Source organism: Ictidomys tridecemlineatus, chromosome 4 (genome assembly GCF_052094955.1).
Source record: "Ictidomys tridecemlineatus isolate mIctTri1 chromosome 4, mIctTri1.hap1, whole genome shotgun sequence".
Classification (NCBI taxonomy): domain Eukaryota; kingdom Metazoa; phylum Chordata; class Mammalia; order Rodentia; family Sciuridae; genus Ictidomys; species Ictidomys tridecemlineatus.
Genome location: NC_135480.1, coordinates 31274227 through 31289154, shown reverse-complemented (window position 1 = coordinate 31289154; position 14928 = coordinate 31274227). Strand labels below are relative to the sequence as shown.

General features: G+C 40.2%; 1 non-coding gene across 1 annotated transcript; it reads right to left on the bottom strand.

The window, feature by feature from the left end:
- Nucleotides 1-13438: 13438 nt before the first annotated feature.
- Nucleotides 13439-13573, bottom strand: LOC120890201 (U4 spliceosomal RNA). Its single transcript, XR_005734443.1, has one exon. It is a non-coding gene; the product is annotated as a U4 spliceosomal RNA (small nuclear RNA).
- Between the last annotated feature and the right edge of the window lie 1355 nt (nt 13574-14928).

Sequence of the window (14928 nt, the reverse complement as noted above, 5' to 3'; positions counted from 1 at the left end):
ATAATAAAATAAATGCTAGAGAGGATGTGGAGGAAAAAGGAACACTTCTACATTGTTGGTGGGATTGTACATTAATACAATTACTATGGAAATCAATCATAGAGGTTCCTCAAAAGACTAGGAATGAAACCACTATATACCTCAACTCTACCACTCCTCATAATTATCCTAAAGAAATAAAATCATCATACTGCAATGATACATGCACACCCATATTTACATCTGCACAACTTACAATAACTAAATTATGGAATCAGCCTAGGTATCCATGAATGAATAAGTAGATTAAGAAAATGTGATATACACATTGGAGTCTTATCCAGCCATAAAGAATGAAATCATGCCATTTGTAGGAAAATGGATGAAACTTGAGAGAATTATGTTAAGCAAAATAAGCAAAACTCAGAAAGTCAATGGTCATGTGTTTTTTTCTCATACATGAAAACAAGAGAGGAAAAAGGGGAAAAAAAGGATATATGGAGGATCTTATGAAAATTGAAGGGAGATCAGGAGAGAAAAGAGACAGGGGGAGAGAAATGCAGGGAACAATATGGATCAAATGATATTGTTAAATTATATACATGTACAGATATGTAAGAATCCCAGTATTATGTACAATTATAATACACCAATAAAAATATGGGAAAAAGAAAACACACCATATGTCTTCACCCTTGTAGTGATACATAGACTATACTCAGGCACAGGGGGCAGCATAGTATAGTGACTATGATCATGGACTCTGGAGCCAGATTTTCTGTATTCAAATTCTTGCTCTATCAGTTGGTAGCTATGTGACCTTGGCCACAATAACTTCTCTAGGTCTCAGTTTCCTCATTTGTAAATTAGACATAATGGCAGTACTTATCCTAGGTTGTTATAAGGATACTTAGAACAGTTTCTGACACATAACAAGCACCAAAATGTTTTTGAACAGACAAAAAGTGATTTTTTTTTTCGGGAGTGGGAATCAAACCTAGGGACATTTTATCCCTGGACTACATTCCCAGCCCTTTTTATTTTTTATTTTGAGACAGAGTCTTGCTAAATTGCTGGGATGGCCTCCAACTTGCAATCTTCCTGCCTCAGCCTTTTGAGTAGCTGAGCTTATAGGCATGTACCATCATGCCCAGTGCATAAAATGAATTTTAAAATAGCTGATCTTTATCCACCCTCTTTGGTATTAAAAGATTACCATTTAGAACAGGTGAAAAATATTTTTATGTGGCACAGCCAGAGTTCCTGAATGGATTTCACTTGATCATAATGACAATCATCTAGTGGATAATTAAATGTGATGTGGATTGGTTTGAAATTTAGCAATGAGGGTCTTTTTTAAAATATAAAATTCCTCTAAAATGAAAATATCTTTTGCATGAAATTCTTATAAAATGTGTAAGTACAGTGGAAGCATTAAAATATTTTATACCTTTTTATAGATTAGTGCTTCCAGATCAAGACTTAAATCCAAAGAGTCATTGTACATTCTTAAAATGGCCCACTATGCAGCTGTTTAAAAGAATGCAGTAAATTTGCATATATATATATATATATATATATATATATATATTTTTTTTTTTTTTTCCTGCAAGGTCCTTGCTTAGCACCTGAAAGGCCATCTTAAGTGATGGCCACCATTTCAAGAAAAAAGTTTTGCTTTCCCGCCCAAGGATGTTTCTGAGAAAGGCTTACCACTCCCTCATACCAAACCAACCCCTAACCGTCTGCATTAGGACCTGCTCAGCTCTGATTTCTGAGCCTTCCCCATAAAAGTCCTGGAACCCAAGTCTGTTTTGCCCCTCTCTTTGGAGAGATGTGCCTTTATTTGTCAGCTCTGACAAATAAACTCTCGTGTCTTGGTCTCTGTATTTCATTTCTCGCTTACCTGTCTCTCATTCCTCCCTTTCCCTTCATATCCCATGTGCAAGAACTACCCAGTTAAAATATAATAAAAAAAGAAAAGTCTGTGGGGCACAGTGGTACATGTCTCTCATCCCAGAAATTTGGGAGGCTGAGGCAGGAAGATCATAAGTTTGATGGCTGCGTTAGCAATTTATGGAGGCCCTAAACAACTTAGTGAGACCCTGTCTCAAAATAAAAAAAAAAAATATGTATTTTTTTTTTCTTAAAAAAAGGGTTGAGGATGTGGCTTAGTAGTAAAGCATCCCTGTGTTCAATCCCTGGAAGCCACCCCCAATTGTTATTTTTTTAAACTTCCAGGAAATTTTGTGTAGGTGTCCTATAACTGTTTTGTCATTTAGATAATGAAAAATCCTGGGAACACTTTTGTTACCAATAAGTTTCATTTCTGTTGTTACATTGGCCAGTCCTGTAAATGATTGAAACTCCAGACCCCTATGTAAGTTAGATATTATTCCCTTCTTCCAGCTCTGCTGTGCTTTGAGCAGGAGGAAGGGGCAGGTTGGGAGGCTGCTGATTTCTCTCTCCTTGGTCTTCTATTATGGCTCCTCTGCTGCCCTAACCATTTTGGCTCTTCCAGGATTGAAAAAAAGAGGGAGAAGTAAAGGAAAAGTTTTGATTGATTCCTCGGTGTGGGGGGCTATCCTCTCTCAGCCTTGAGTAAGGGGGGTGGCTGGTCTGGCATCCCATGTCACGCACTGGACAGTGCTTGGCAAAGAAGTTGAAACCTTATCCCCTGCCTTATTTGGTGAAGAACATTCCATCGAGCTCCTTTGTGTGTCCTCCTTATAAAAATAAAGAGATTCTGGGGGCACGCTCTCTTGCCTTCCAGCTTGGAAGAGGACCCTTGAAGTGGCACAGCAGTCCCTCCCTCCATCTGAGAAACTCATGTCCGAGTGTTGTGTGATTTCTTTGCCATTTTCTTAGCTTCAGGTTGCAGCCAGCTTCTTTGAACCCAGCTCATCTCATCCGTACAGGTCATTGGCGAGACTTCAGGGATTTTTTTTTTTTTTTTTTGGTACTGGGAATTAAACCTGGGCACGCTCTACCCCTGAGCCACATCCCCACCCCTTTTAATGTTTTATTTTGAGACAGGATCTGGCTAAGTTGTTTAGGGCCTGGTTAAGTTGCTAGGGCTAGCCTCAAACTTGTAATCCTCTTGCCTCAGCCTCCCTACTCACACCCAGCATTCTAAGAGTACAAACTCTGGTTCTTTTTCTCAGATATCCCCCAACTAGGAAGCTCCAATTGCAATTCCTGTGATGTAGATGATGCTTTTCTCTGGCAGACCACTTACACCCTTAATTTGGGTGTCTAGTAGTTTATCACAAAATCATTCTATTGTGGTCACATGTCCCTCCAGGCAGCCTAAATTGGAAATATTTTTTTTGTTTGTTTTGCTTTATTTTTTGTACTGGGGATTGAACCCAGAGGTGCTTTACTGAGCCATATCCCAACCCCTTTTACCTTTATTTTTTTATTTTGAAACTGGGTCTGTCTAAATTGCTTAGGGCCTCGCTAAATTGCTGATGCTGGACTTGGACTTGAAATCCTCCTGCCTCAGCCTCCTGTGTTGCTGCAATTACCAGCACTGTCACTGTGTATGGCTCCAACATGTCCTCTTAAAGCTCATTTCAGGTTGGCTTTTGCTCATGGAAAAGCATCCTCATAGAAGCTTGGACCTTTGCATTCTCTATCTCTTCAGATCACAACCCAGAACTTATCACCTTAGATTCCGCAGTGTCCCTCAAACCTTGGAGGATGCTTTTCAGCCCAGGCCTAGAGGAAGTGTTTTTGAAGACTTTTTCAGGGTCTAAAGTAAGGAAAAATACCTTACCTTCAGAAAATCCCCCACTTCCAGTCACTTCAATGTCAAGTTGATAGGCTGAGGTTTCCAAAGCCAGTTTGGGATTCTTGTAAGTCATGTTTGAGAGATAGCCACTCTCTTTGAAACGTGAGTGTATGTGGCATTTATTGTTTCCCATCATTTTTTTCTTCCTGTATGGGGTTTGAAACCAGAGGCACTCTACTGGTAAGGCACATCCTCAGTCCTTTTTACTCCCCTCTCCCCCCACTCTCTCTCAGTTGCTGAAGGTCTCTCTCCTACATCACTGTGGCTGAACTCACATTTGCCATCCTCCTGCCTTAACCTCCAGAGTCACTGGGATCCGGGAGTGCTGTGACCACAGCTGGCTGCCCTCAACTTTTGAGGCAGCAGTAGAAATTAAGACAGGGAGAGTCTTAGATAGCCAATTTAACTCATATCCAGAGAATATCTCTTCAAGGACACACAAGAAAGGGATGCCTACCTCTAGGGGTTTGTGGGCTGCAGGCAAGCAATGGAGAGAGAGACATCTCACTGTGTAGCCTCTTATTCCTTCCTTTTAAATTTTGTACCATGTGTTTTTGTTATCTATTCCCTATATACAATAATTGTGTCCCAAGAAGCTTTCTCTTGTAAAGTAAGAGCAAAAATAAATGCATAAAAAGATGTCTTTTTTTTGGCAGGGGGTACCAGGGATTGAACTCAGGAGCACTCAATCACTGAGCCACATCCCCAGCCCCATTTTTTATTTTATTTAGAGACAGGGTCTCACTGAGTTGCTTAGCGCCTCACTTTTGCTGAGACCTGGCTAAAATGTCTGTTTTAAAAACAAATTTTTAAAGAAGAACTTTTTTTAAAAAAAATTATAACTCAAGGCACAAAGTGAAGAATTAATGGATTACATACATTTCCAAGCCAAGAAGAAGTCACTTTGCCTTTAATTCCTCACAGATCTTAGCTCTGTTTTTTTAAAATTAATTTATTTTTAATTATATCAATTGCATTGTCTCTATTCAGACTGCCTAGGGCTGCCTTTGTGGAACCACCAAACTGACAAATTATATTTGATTCTTCTTTACTTAAGCCCTGTTTAATATGATTTTGAGTCATGGAAGCACAGAGTTGGAAAGAAACTTAAAAACCAGCATGTGACTGTCCCTGAGGTCTTGGATCATTGCCAGCAGACACCCAGGAAGCCTTGGGCAGAGCAGGGCAACCTGCCTGCTTTTTGTCATGTGTGTGTTGTTTTCTCTTTTACTTTGAAAGCAAGTGTTGAAGAGAAACAAGAGCATTTCATATATTTTATAACCCAGTGATAGCCTTTTTCTTGCTTTGTGCTCTTTGCAGGGTAGGACACAGTGCACCTCTTTATTTCTCAAAAGAAAATCCATTCTACAAGGTCCAGGGGAAGATTTCGTAGAGAAGATGGATGGGAGGGTTTCATCATCTAACAGAAGGTAAAATTTAATAAAAATTGCCATCAAACCATTCTATTCTCCTTCAAGTTCATCCCCTGATACCAGCTGCTCCTTCTTCATTTCAACCCTTTTATTAGGCAGCCTTCTGAGACCTGCCTGCTTATAATCAGCCTTCCAGCTCCTAGGATCCACACTCTGAAATCTCTCCTTTTCCCCCTGCAGAACATTTCAAACCTCTCCTGGTTTCTTCAATTTTTCATCTTCATACCTGAAATTGTGTTTTCCAGAGTATTTCACTTCCACTATAAGAAAGAAAGTAATGGCCAGGCATGGTGGTGCATACCTGTAATTCCAGAGGCCGAGACAAGAGGACTGCAAGTTTGAGGCCTGCCTCAGCAACTTAGTGCGGCACTAAGCAACTTAATAAAACCTCATCTCAAAATAAAAATAAATAAGGTTTCAAAATAAAAAATAAATAGGGCTGGGTATGTAGCTCAATGGAAAAGCATCCCTAGGTTCATTCCCCAGTACAAAAACAAAACAAAACAAAAAAAGTAATAAACAAAATGCAAAAAAATCTCCCTGGGACCGGGAGTATAGCTCAGAGGTACAACTTGTGCTTAGTTAGCATGCAGGAGGCCCTGGGTCCAATCCCCAGCACCAAAACAAACACAACAAAACTTCCATGTCTCTATATAAATTTTTTTCTCTCACACAACAAGAAAGCAGCCGTAAGTAAGCACAGAATCCAGGTTTACACAATTGAGGACATTTTGTGTCACAAAGCCCTTAATGTTAGAGCTGTAATGGTTCTGATTTGGCTGGGCAGTGCACACCTGTAATCCCAGTGGCTCAGGAGGCTGAGGCAGGAGGATCTTAAGTTTGAAGCAAGCCTCAGCAATTTACAGAGGACCTAAGCAATGTAGCGAGACCCTGTCTCAAAATAGAATGTAAAAAGGTCTGGGGATGTGGCGCAGTGGTAAAGCAACCTTGGGTTCAAACTTTGGTAATAAATAAATAAATAAATGTCCTGATATAATAGATGAAGAAATTGAGACTTAAAACAAGATATAGGGGCTGGGATGTGGCTCAAGCGGTAGCGCGCTCGCCTAGCATGCGTGCGGCCCGGGTTCGATCCTCAGCAGCACCACATACCAACAAAGATGTTGTGTCCGCCGAGAATTAAGAAAAAATAAATAAATGTTAAAATTCTTTCTCTCTCTCTGTCCCCCTCTCTCACTCTCTCTTTAAAAAAAAAAAAAAAAAAAAAAAAAAAAAAAAAAGATATAAAGAAGATTGTTAGTTACCCTCCAAAATCTATTTCCCATGTGTCCACAGTAATAGATTTATAGCTTGATGTGGCCTTATGACTAAATTCTCACTAATGAAATAGGAACCAGGGTGATTTGTGCAACTTCCAAGTCATTTGCTTAAAAGGAAGTTTCTTGTTGATTTCTTCTCTTTCCCACTTCTCTTGAGCAGAAGTCATATTTGATAGCAACACAACTTGGACTGTTCAGACAAAAACAATACCCTTGCATCTTGCTTTTCTAACTGTGCTTCATGGATTGGTAGCACCAGCCTTAATTGCTTCAGAGCCTGTAAGAAGGGCAGAATCAACCCTGATGGTGGAGCATACTTGTAATCCCAGCGACTGGGGAGGCTGAGTCTGGAGGATTATAAATTTGAGGACAGACTTGGCAATTCAGTGAGACCCCGTATCAAAATAAAAAATGAAAGGTGTTGGAAATATAGCTACTCACTTCTTTTTCTCTTCCTCTTTTTTTCTTCCGTTCTTTTACAACCCCTCCCCTTTCCTTCCTTCCAGTACTAGAGATTGAACCCAGGGGCACTCTCCCACTGAGCTATAACCCCAGACCTTTTTGATTTTGAGGAAGTGTCTTGATAAATTGCTGCCGATGTCTTCAAACTTGTGATCCTCCTGCCTCTGTCTCCCAAGTGTCTGGGATTACAGGTGTGCACTACCATGCCTGGCTTCCAATTTTCTTTTAATCTTGGGAAAATACACATAATATAAATCTGACAATCTTAACCATTTTGTGTGTGTGTGTGTTTGGTGCTAGAAATTGAACCCAGAGCTTGCACACGCTAAGCACATGTTCTACCACTGAGCTCTCCCCCCAGGCCTGTGTTGTCCATTTTTAACAAAAGTTCAGTGGTATTAAGTACATTCATATGATTGTGAAACCGTCACCACCAACCGTCTTTAGAACGCTTTTCATCTTATAAAACAGACACTTGAAACCCTACACCACTAAACAACTGCCCGCCACCCCCAGGCCCTGGCAACCATCATTCCTCTTTCTACTTTTGGACCGTTGGGAGACAGAAACAAACCTCTCACTTAAGTAGTGTTCAGATTCTCCTCCTTTAGAACTGAAGTACTTATTTCCTCAGCTGCTAAGAGTGTTGGCAGATGACAGCCGTTGCTGAGTCCCTGTCTAGAAACAGCCCTTGGCTGAAGAGAGATACCTCACACATAGTTCCAAGTTCAGCCAGTTCACATCCAGTGGATGCAAGGGTCAATGCTAGGATTGTTCCCTTGCTGCAACTTGGGGTAACTCTAAAAGACCATCCCTACTACAAAGCTCTTGAGTAATTGTGATTATGTCAGATCAACTTTTCCCTCTGCCTAATTCTGCTTCTTTCATTCCTCCGTGGTGTTGATTTGGTAACTACTCTTTTTTTGTTGTTGTTGCTGGGGACTGAACCCAGGGGTGTGTTACCACTGAGCTACATCCCCAGTCCTTTTTTTATTTTTTAATTTTGAGACAATGTTTCACTAAATTGCTGAAGGCCTCACTAAGTTGCTGAGGCTTGCCTGGAACTTCTGATCCTCCTAACTCAGCCTCCTGAGACACGGGGATTATAGGCATGCACTACCACACCTGGCAGAATCCTCTTCCATACACCCTTATTTGGTATCCGTGGTCTAAAAATAAGAGCAATCACAGTGAGGAAGGCTATGCCTCTAAAACTACTCTTTCTTCCCTACATTCCCCCACCTGACTCAGACAGTAAATTAACAATATATTATATATTCTGGAGGCAATAAAAAATAGTATCATTCTTATGAGACCTAAAGGATGCAATAGTGGTGGCCCCCACAATATTTTCATTTCTAAGAAAGTGTCAAAATGACTTCCAATATGGCTGTATCATTTTATGTTTCCCCAGCAATACTCATAAAAATTGTTGGGGATATGGCTCAGTGGTTAAGCACCCCTGGGTTCAATCCCAGTTACCAAAAAAAAAAGAGTTCCAGTTTATCAGTTTTTTGTGTGTGTGTATGTGTGTGTGTGTGTGTGTGTGTGTGTGTGTGTGTGTGTGTGTACAGCTGCATTTCATCATAGTTTTTAGTTGTACTTCCTTGATGACTAATGATGTTGAACATTTTTTTCAGGTGTTTATTCTTCATTTTAAAAATCTTCTCTGGTAAATTATCTGTTCAATACTCTGGCAAATTTAAAAATAAACTTGGATTATTTTCTTATTGTTAAGTTTTTAAAAGTTCTTTGAGTATTTTGGATGAGTCCTTCTTCAGATGTGTTCTGCAAATATTTGCTCCCAATCTGTGACTTGCCTTTTCAGTCTTTAACAGTGTCCATTGCTGAGCAGAAGTTTTTAATTTATTAAAATACATCTTAACTGCTAGGTGGTGCACACCTGTAATCCTAGCTAATTGGAAGGCTGAGGCAAGAGGATTGCAAAGTTCAGCCCAATCTGGGCAACTTAGAGAGACTCTGTCTCAAAATAAAATTTAAAAATGCGGGGCTAGGGATGTAGCTCATAGTAGACTGCTTGCTAGCATGTGTGAGGCCCTAGTTCAATCCCCATTGGGGGAAAAAAATCCAGCTTAATTATTTTTTTCTTCCATGGATTGTGTTTTTGGTCTGGTGTCTAAAAATCTTATCACCATACAAAGGTAACCTAGAAAATGGCAACATTTTCTTCTATAAGTTTTATAGTTTTTCATTCTATGTTAGTTCTATGATCCCCCGCCCCAGCTTTCAGTACTGAAGATTGAATTCAGGGTTGCTTTACTACTGAACTGTGTGTCAAACATCAAAAGTTGTAAGGCGTGGGAGCACATGTCTATAATTTCTGTTATTCAGGAGGATGAGGTAGAAAGTGGCAAATTCAAGGCCAGTTTGGAAAACTCTGCAAGACCCTCTCTCAAAAGAAAAAAATAAAAGGGTCTGATGACTGACATATCTCAGTGGTAAAGTGCCCCTGAGTTTGATCCTCAGTACACGCGCGCACACACACACACACACACACACACACACACACACACACTCACTCACACAGTAAATGCTGAAAGGGACATAGGATGATTTTTTATGTAGATAGCACCTGGGACCTCTGCCCATTACATCTCAATAGCATTTCCAATCATTGTGGCATTTAAAATGCTCCTAAAGAAACCAGAATGCCTCTGGAGAAGTTCTACCTGCTTTAAGAACCACAGCTTGAAAAAGAAATGCTATTATTATGTATGATTTTATTGTATCAAGCCAGGGGCACTCATAAATGGTTCCTTTAAGTCTCTATGATTATAGTTTTGTACCATTTCTCACCGTTTTACAAATAAGAAAGCAGGTTTAGAGAGATTAAGCCACTTGTCCCAGGTCACCACAGTGAGTGAGCAGCAGTTATGAACAGCTCTAGCTCTAGGCCTTACCATGCCCAGCTCCCTCACCCTCCTACCCCCCACTGCATTGGAAAACTATGGGTCTCTGGTTTAGGGCACAACAGAAAAATTACTGGAACTTCAACTCCCACCCTCACCTCCATTCCCTGGAAATGCCGGTGGCCCTGCTTTGGAATCTGTGAGCTGCCTTCCTGGTGGTACTTAGGCTCCTCAGCCCCTCCCCGAGCCCCACGTACCCACCCTTCCTGCCTCATTTCCATGGAAGGGCTGCTCTTCAGGAAAACAAGCTAAACTCTGCTTCCAGTTTCCTGCTGGGTTTCAAAAAGGGCAGCAGTTGTTTTATTTGATTTATTTTTTATTCCAGATTTCTCTTCCTGGTAGCTAGGCGTAGTGACACATCTGCCTGAAACCCGGGAGACTGGGAAGCTGAAGCAGAAGGATGGTAGGTTTGAGGCCAGACTCAACAATTTAGCAAGGCCTTAAGCAACTTAGATCCTGTCTCAAAATTTAAAAACTTAAAAAGGTCCGGGCTGGGGTGGTGGCTCAGTGGTACAGCGCCTGCCTATCATGTACGAGGCACTGGGTTCGCTTCTCAGCACCACATGCAAATAAATAAAAGTCCATTGACAACCAAAATTTTTTTTTTAAAAAAATTAAAAAGGTCTGGGGATGTGGTATGATGGTTAAGCACTCCTGGGTTTAATCCCTGCTACACAAACAAACAAAAACCCAGATTACTCCCCCTGGGAGTCTGAAGTGGACTGGCCTGGAAGGCTGTGTCATCTCTCATTCAACAGTGCCTCTCCCTTCCATATCCAAACCAGCATGCTCTGCTTCTCTTTCCCCTCCAAGAATATCCCTGCTTCAACCATATGGGAATGTAAAAAGAGCACCTTCATTCACCCAATCCTTAGGGGATCTCGACTCTGATGACCTAGCATCACGGTTCTCAGGCAGGAGTTGGCTGGCCACTTATGGGTCATATCCCTGGAAGTATGGAGTGATGTGACAGAAAAGGGACAGAGAAATAGAACATATCTTCTGGATCCCTAAATGTTTCTAAATGGTAAGTGAGAATATCACTTAAAATACCTGAATTTAAGGGGCTGGAGTTGTGGCTTAGTGGTAGAGCACTTGCCTGGCATGTGTAAGGCCCTGGGCGCGATCCTCAGCACCACATTAAAAAAACAAAACAAAACAAAGAAACCTGAATTTAATAACAAATATGGAGGTGTCATTGAATGGAATAGAAAATATCCATGAATGTTTGGGATCAAGCTGTGACTTGGAGAGATTCCTCGCTCTTGAATGTTCTGTAGCCTATCCTTTCTCCCTTCCCTTTGTACCTCATCTCACCCTCAGACCATCAGAACTATATGTTCACTTTCCTCTCACTTCAGGATAAAGCTCAGACCTGACTTGTGACATCTATGTGATTATCAGGTTTTTATGGTAATATAAACTTGTTCCAACTCTTCTACCCCCCACAATGCAGACAGCCTCAGCAATTTAGTGAGGTCCTGTCTCAAAAACTAAAAAGAGCTGGGGATGTGGCTCAGTGGTTAAATATGTCTCTGGGTTTAATAACTGCCCCTCTACCCAACAAACAAACAAACAACAAACAAAAAACCCAGTAACCATATTCCTTATCATATTGAGCTTATATTTATTTTATATGCTGTAGCTTTGCTTTTTCTCCCCAGGGTCTTGGCTGGAGTTGTTACAGTAATATAGGATAATGGCTATGAAATATGCCTTCTGGAATATTCCTAGCTCTATAAAATGGCAACAATGTAGTTAAATTTCTTCATCAGGCACACACACACAAAAAAAACTCTAACCTCACTGAGCTTGCAGTTTAACAAAAGGATAAAGTAATATGTGATAGGTTTAACGAATAATGTATTTCTTAGGAGATGATTGCTGTGGGAAAAAAATTGAGTAAGGAAGATCTGGTGTATTGGAAGGGGTGAGGATATGCTTCAGAATTATAGAATGGTCAAGATAGCATTATTCAAAGGTGACATTGAACAAAGACTTAAAGAAAATGAAAGAGTAAGCCATGTGGACTTATGAGTGAGCCGATTCCAGATCAAGGAACAGCTAGGTCCTAGGGCAAAGGTACTGAAGCAGGAGAATGACTGACATTTTTATGGGGTAAAGGTACTAATGTTGCTGGGTAAAATGACAGAAAGGGAGAAGAGTGTACTTCAGAGAAGTCTAGGGGGCACAAACGATATAGAGAATTGTTGGCCATTGTTAGGGCTTTGGCTTTTATTCTGAGTATCATGGGAAGTCCTTGGAGAATTTTGAGCAGGGAATATACTTGATCTGATTTAGTTTTGTTGCTGTTCTTTGTTCATTTGGTGCTGGGATGGAACCCATGTTAAGCACATGCTAACATGCCCTGACTTAGGTTTTAAAAGGACCCCCCCACACCCTGCAATGTTTTCCACGTGCTGTGAATAGGCTGAAGGAGGGGCAAGAATTGAAGCAAGGAAATCAATTACTAGTCATCTGAGTAAGGCAAGGTCATTTGGACCAGGATGCTAGCAATGGACATGGTTAAAAAGGGCTCAAAATTTGAACATATTTTAAAGTTGAATTGGAAGGATGTCCTGATAGATTTAAGGTATGATTCCCAGGCTTTGGGCTTCAGCAACAGGAAGGATGGAGGTAGCAGTAACTGAGATGGGGGAAACTGTGGGTACAGAAGGTTTGGGGAGAAAGATCCAAAGTGCTAGTTTGAGATGCCTGTAAGACGTTTAAGAAGAGATAGTTGACTACATGATTCTGTGGTTTCAGACAACACATAAACTTCACTAAAGATATATGCAGGAAGCCATCTATGAGCTGTGTGTGAACTGAGCACCGTTGGAGCCACTAAGCAGGGAAGTCCGGTTTTGGGAACTCCCAGGTAGAACCCACTGGTAGGAGAACACCTAATTCATGTAGGTTCCCTGTTCTAGCTCATGGTTCAAGTTCAAATACAGCTCCCCAGAAGGGTAACCCTGGCTGTTTGGATGTAGATGAGTGTAGCTTGCCAAAGGCCAATCAACCTGTTTACTGCAAGACTCCTGCCACACTAGACTCCTCCCACTGAAACCTTATCCCTGCCTTTGATGTACTTCCCCTTAAATAAAGAATTGGGGCGTTTTCCAGTTTTTCAGTTTCAGTTCCTATCAGGACTGGAAGACCCATCAAGTGCTCTGTTATTAAAATCTAATCTTTGACTTTGTCTTATTTCTTACTGATTATTTTAGACTTTTTATTTTCCCAGGTGGCTCACACCTCCTGAGCAAGAACCTGCTCTGTCGGGTTGCTGGCCATCCTGTGATATCTAAATTGCCTGAAAAAGCTTTTAATTCAAGGCCTGAAAAATAGTAGATGCTCAATAATGTGAACTGCAATGATGAAGATGGGGGGTGGTGTGACTTTTTATCATCCACCTCTGAGGGTACTCTAACTCCCAATTTCACCTGTCCTAAGAGGGAGGAATCTTCTTAACCTTTTATTATTTGTTTATTTATTTTAGGATACTAGGGATTGAACCTAGTGGGGCTTTACCATTTAGTTACATTCCCAGCCCACCCCACCTCCTTTTAAAAAAAATTACCAGTATTATCTATATTTCAAGTTGCCATGGTAGGATATTGGGAAAGAAGTTTTCGATTAGCAATAATTATGCCTTGAATAAGCTTCATTGGCTATGACACTGCCACTGGGCAAACTGATCCCTAACCTTTTAAAAAAAAACTTTTTAAAGAGATCTTTTACTAAATTGATTAGGGCCTCACTTGATTTATGAGGTTGGTCTTGAACTTGGAATTCTCCTGTCTTCAGCTTCCTTAGTAGCTTAGATCACAGGCATGTACCACCATACTTGACTTTATTTTTGAGACAAGTTCTTACTGAATTGCCAAAGCTGACCTCAAACTTGTAATGCTCTTGCCTCAGCCTCCCAAGTCACTAGGATTATAGAGATGTACCACGATATCCAGCATTATCCCTAATTCAGCTAAAACAAAGTTGGATTTTCCACTGCTCCACCTTGATTTTTATTTATAACATAAATAGTACAACAGAAGAGGGAATTTTAAAAAGAAAACCTCCATAGTATACCTAATCACTTTTATTTTTCCATGTGTTCTCTATTTTGTCTGATCTTAAAAATACAGTTTAAAATAGTTGAATCATGATGCATGTATCCATATGTACCCTGGTTACTTCAAGTGATGTTGTCCCAAAGATATTTTCCAAGTTACCACATAGTTTCCATAATTACAATTTTTAATGGTTGCAAAATAATCCATATTTACTTGTCCCTATTGCTATTGTTACTTATTTAGGCTGCTTTTATACATATCACTATTATAGCGAGGGCTGCAATCTCATGCATTAACAATTTTTTCCCCTAGGATAGATTGCCAAAAGCAGACTTACTAGGTTAAAGGGCATGATCGTTTTTGTAATTCTCAATACATAATGCCAAACTGTGGAAATGTATCAACCTTTATGCCAAAGGTTGGATCTTTTTATAAGGAAAAAAAAATTAAACACATCAAACTAGAACCATTTACAATAGATTCACCAATGCCATTTAAATGAAACTACATGGAGAGTTGGGTTTTTTTTTTAATGTAAACTTTTTTTTTTTGTACCAGGGATTGAATCCAGGGGCACTGAACCACTGAGCCCCATATCCCCAGCCATCCCCACCTCCTTCTTTTTTTTTTTTTTTTTTTTGAGACAGGGTCTCACTGGCTTTGAGCTTTCAATCCTCCTGCCTCAGCCTCCCGAGCCGCTGGGATAACTGGACTGTATCAGCATGCTTCGTTCAGAGATCCTTTTAGATAGGCTACAGAGCTCATTTTTGTAACATTTTTTGAGCTTTGCATTAAACTATTAACTATTGTTAGGTATGGTGAATGCTCTTATATAATCTTGTGTTACCTATACTGAGAGTTGATTTAAAGAACTAATTTTTTAAAGATCTATATTACCTTTTTTATATTATTACTCTTTTGTTAAAATATTCTAGTTTGGTATCTCCCACCCTTTTATTACACTAATGATTTAATATGGTCCTA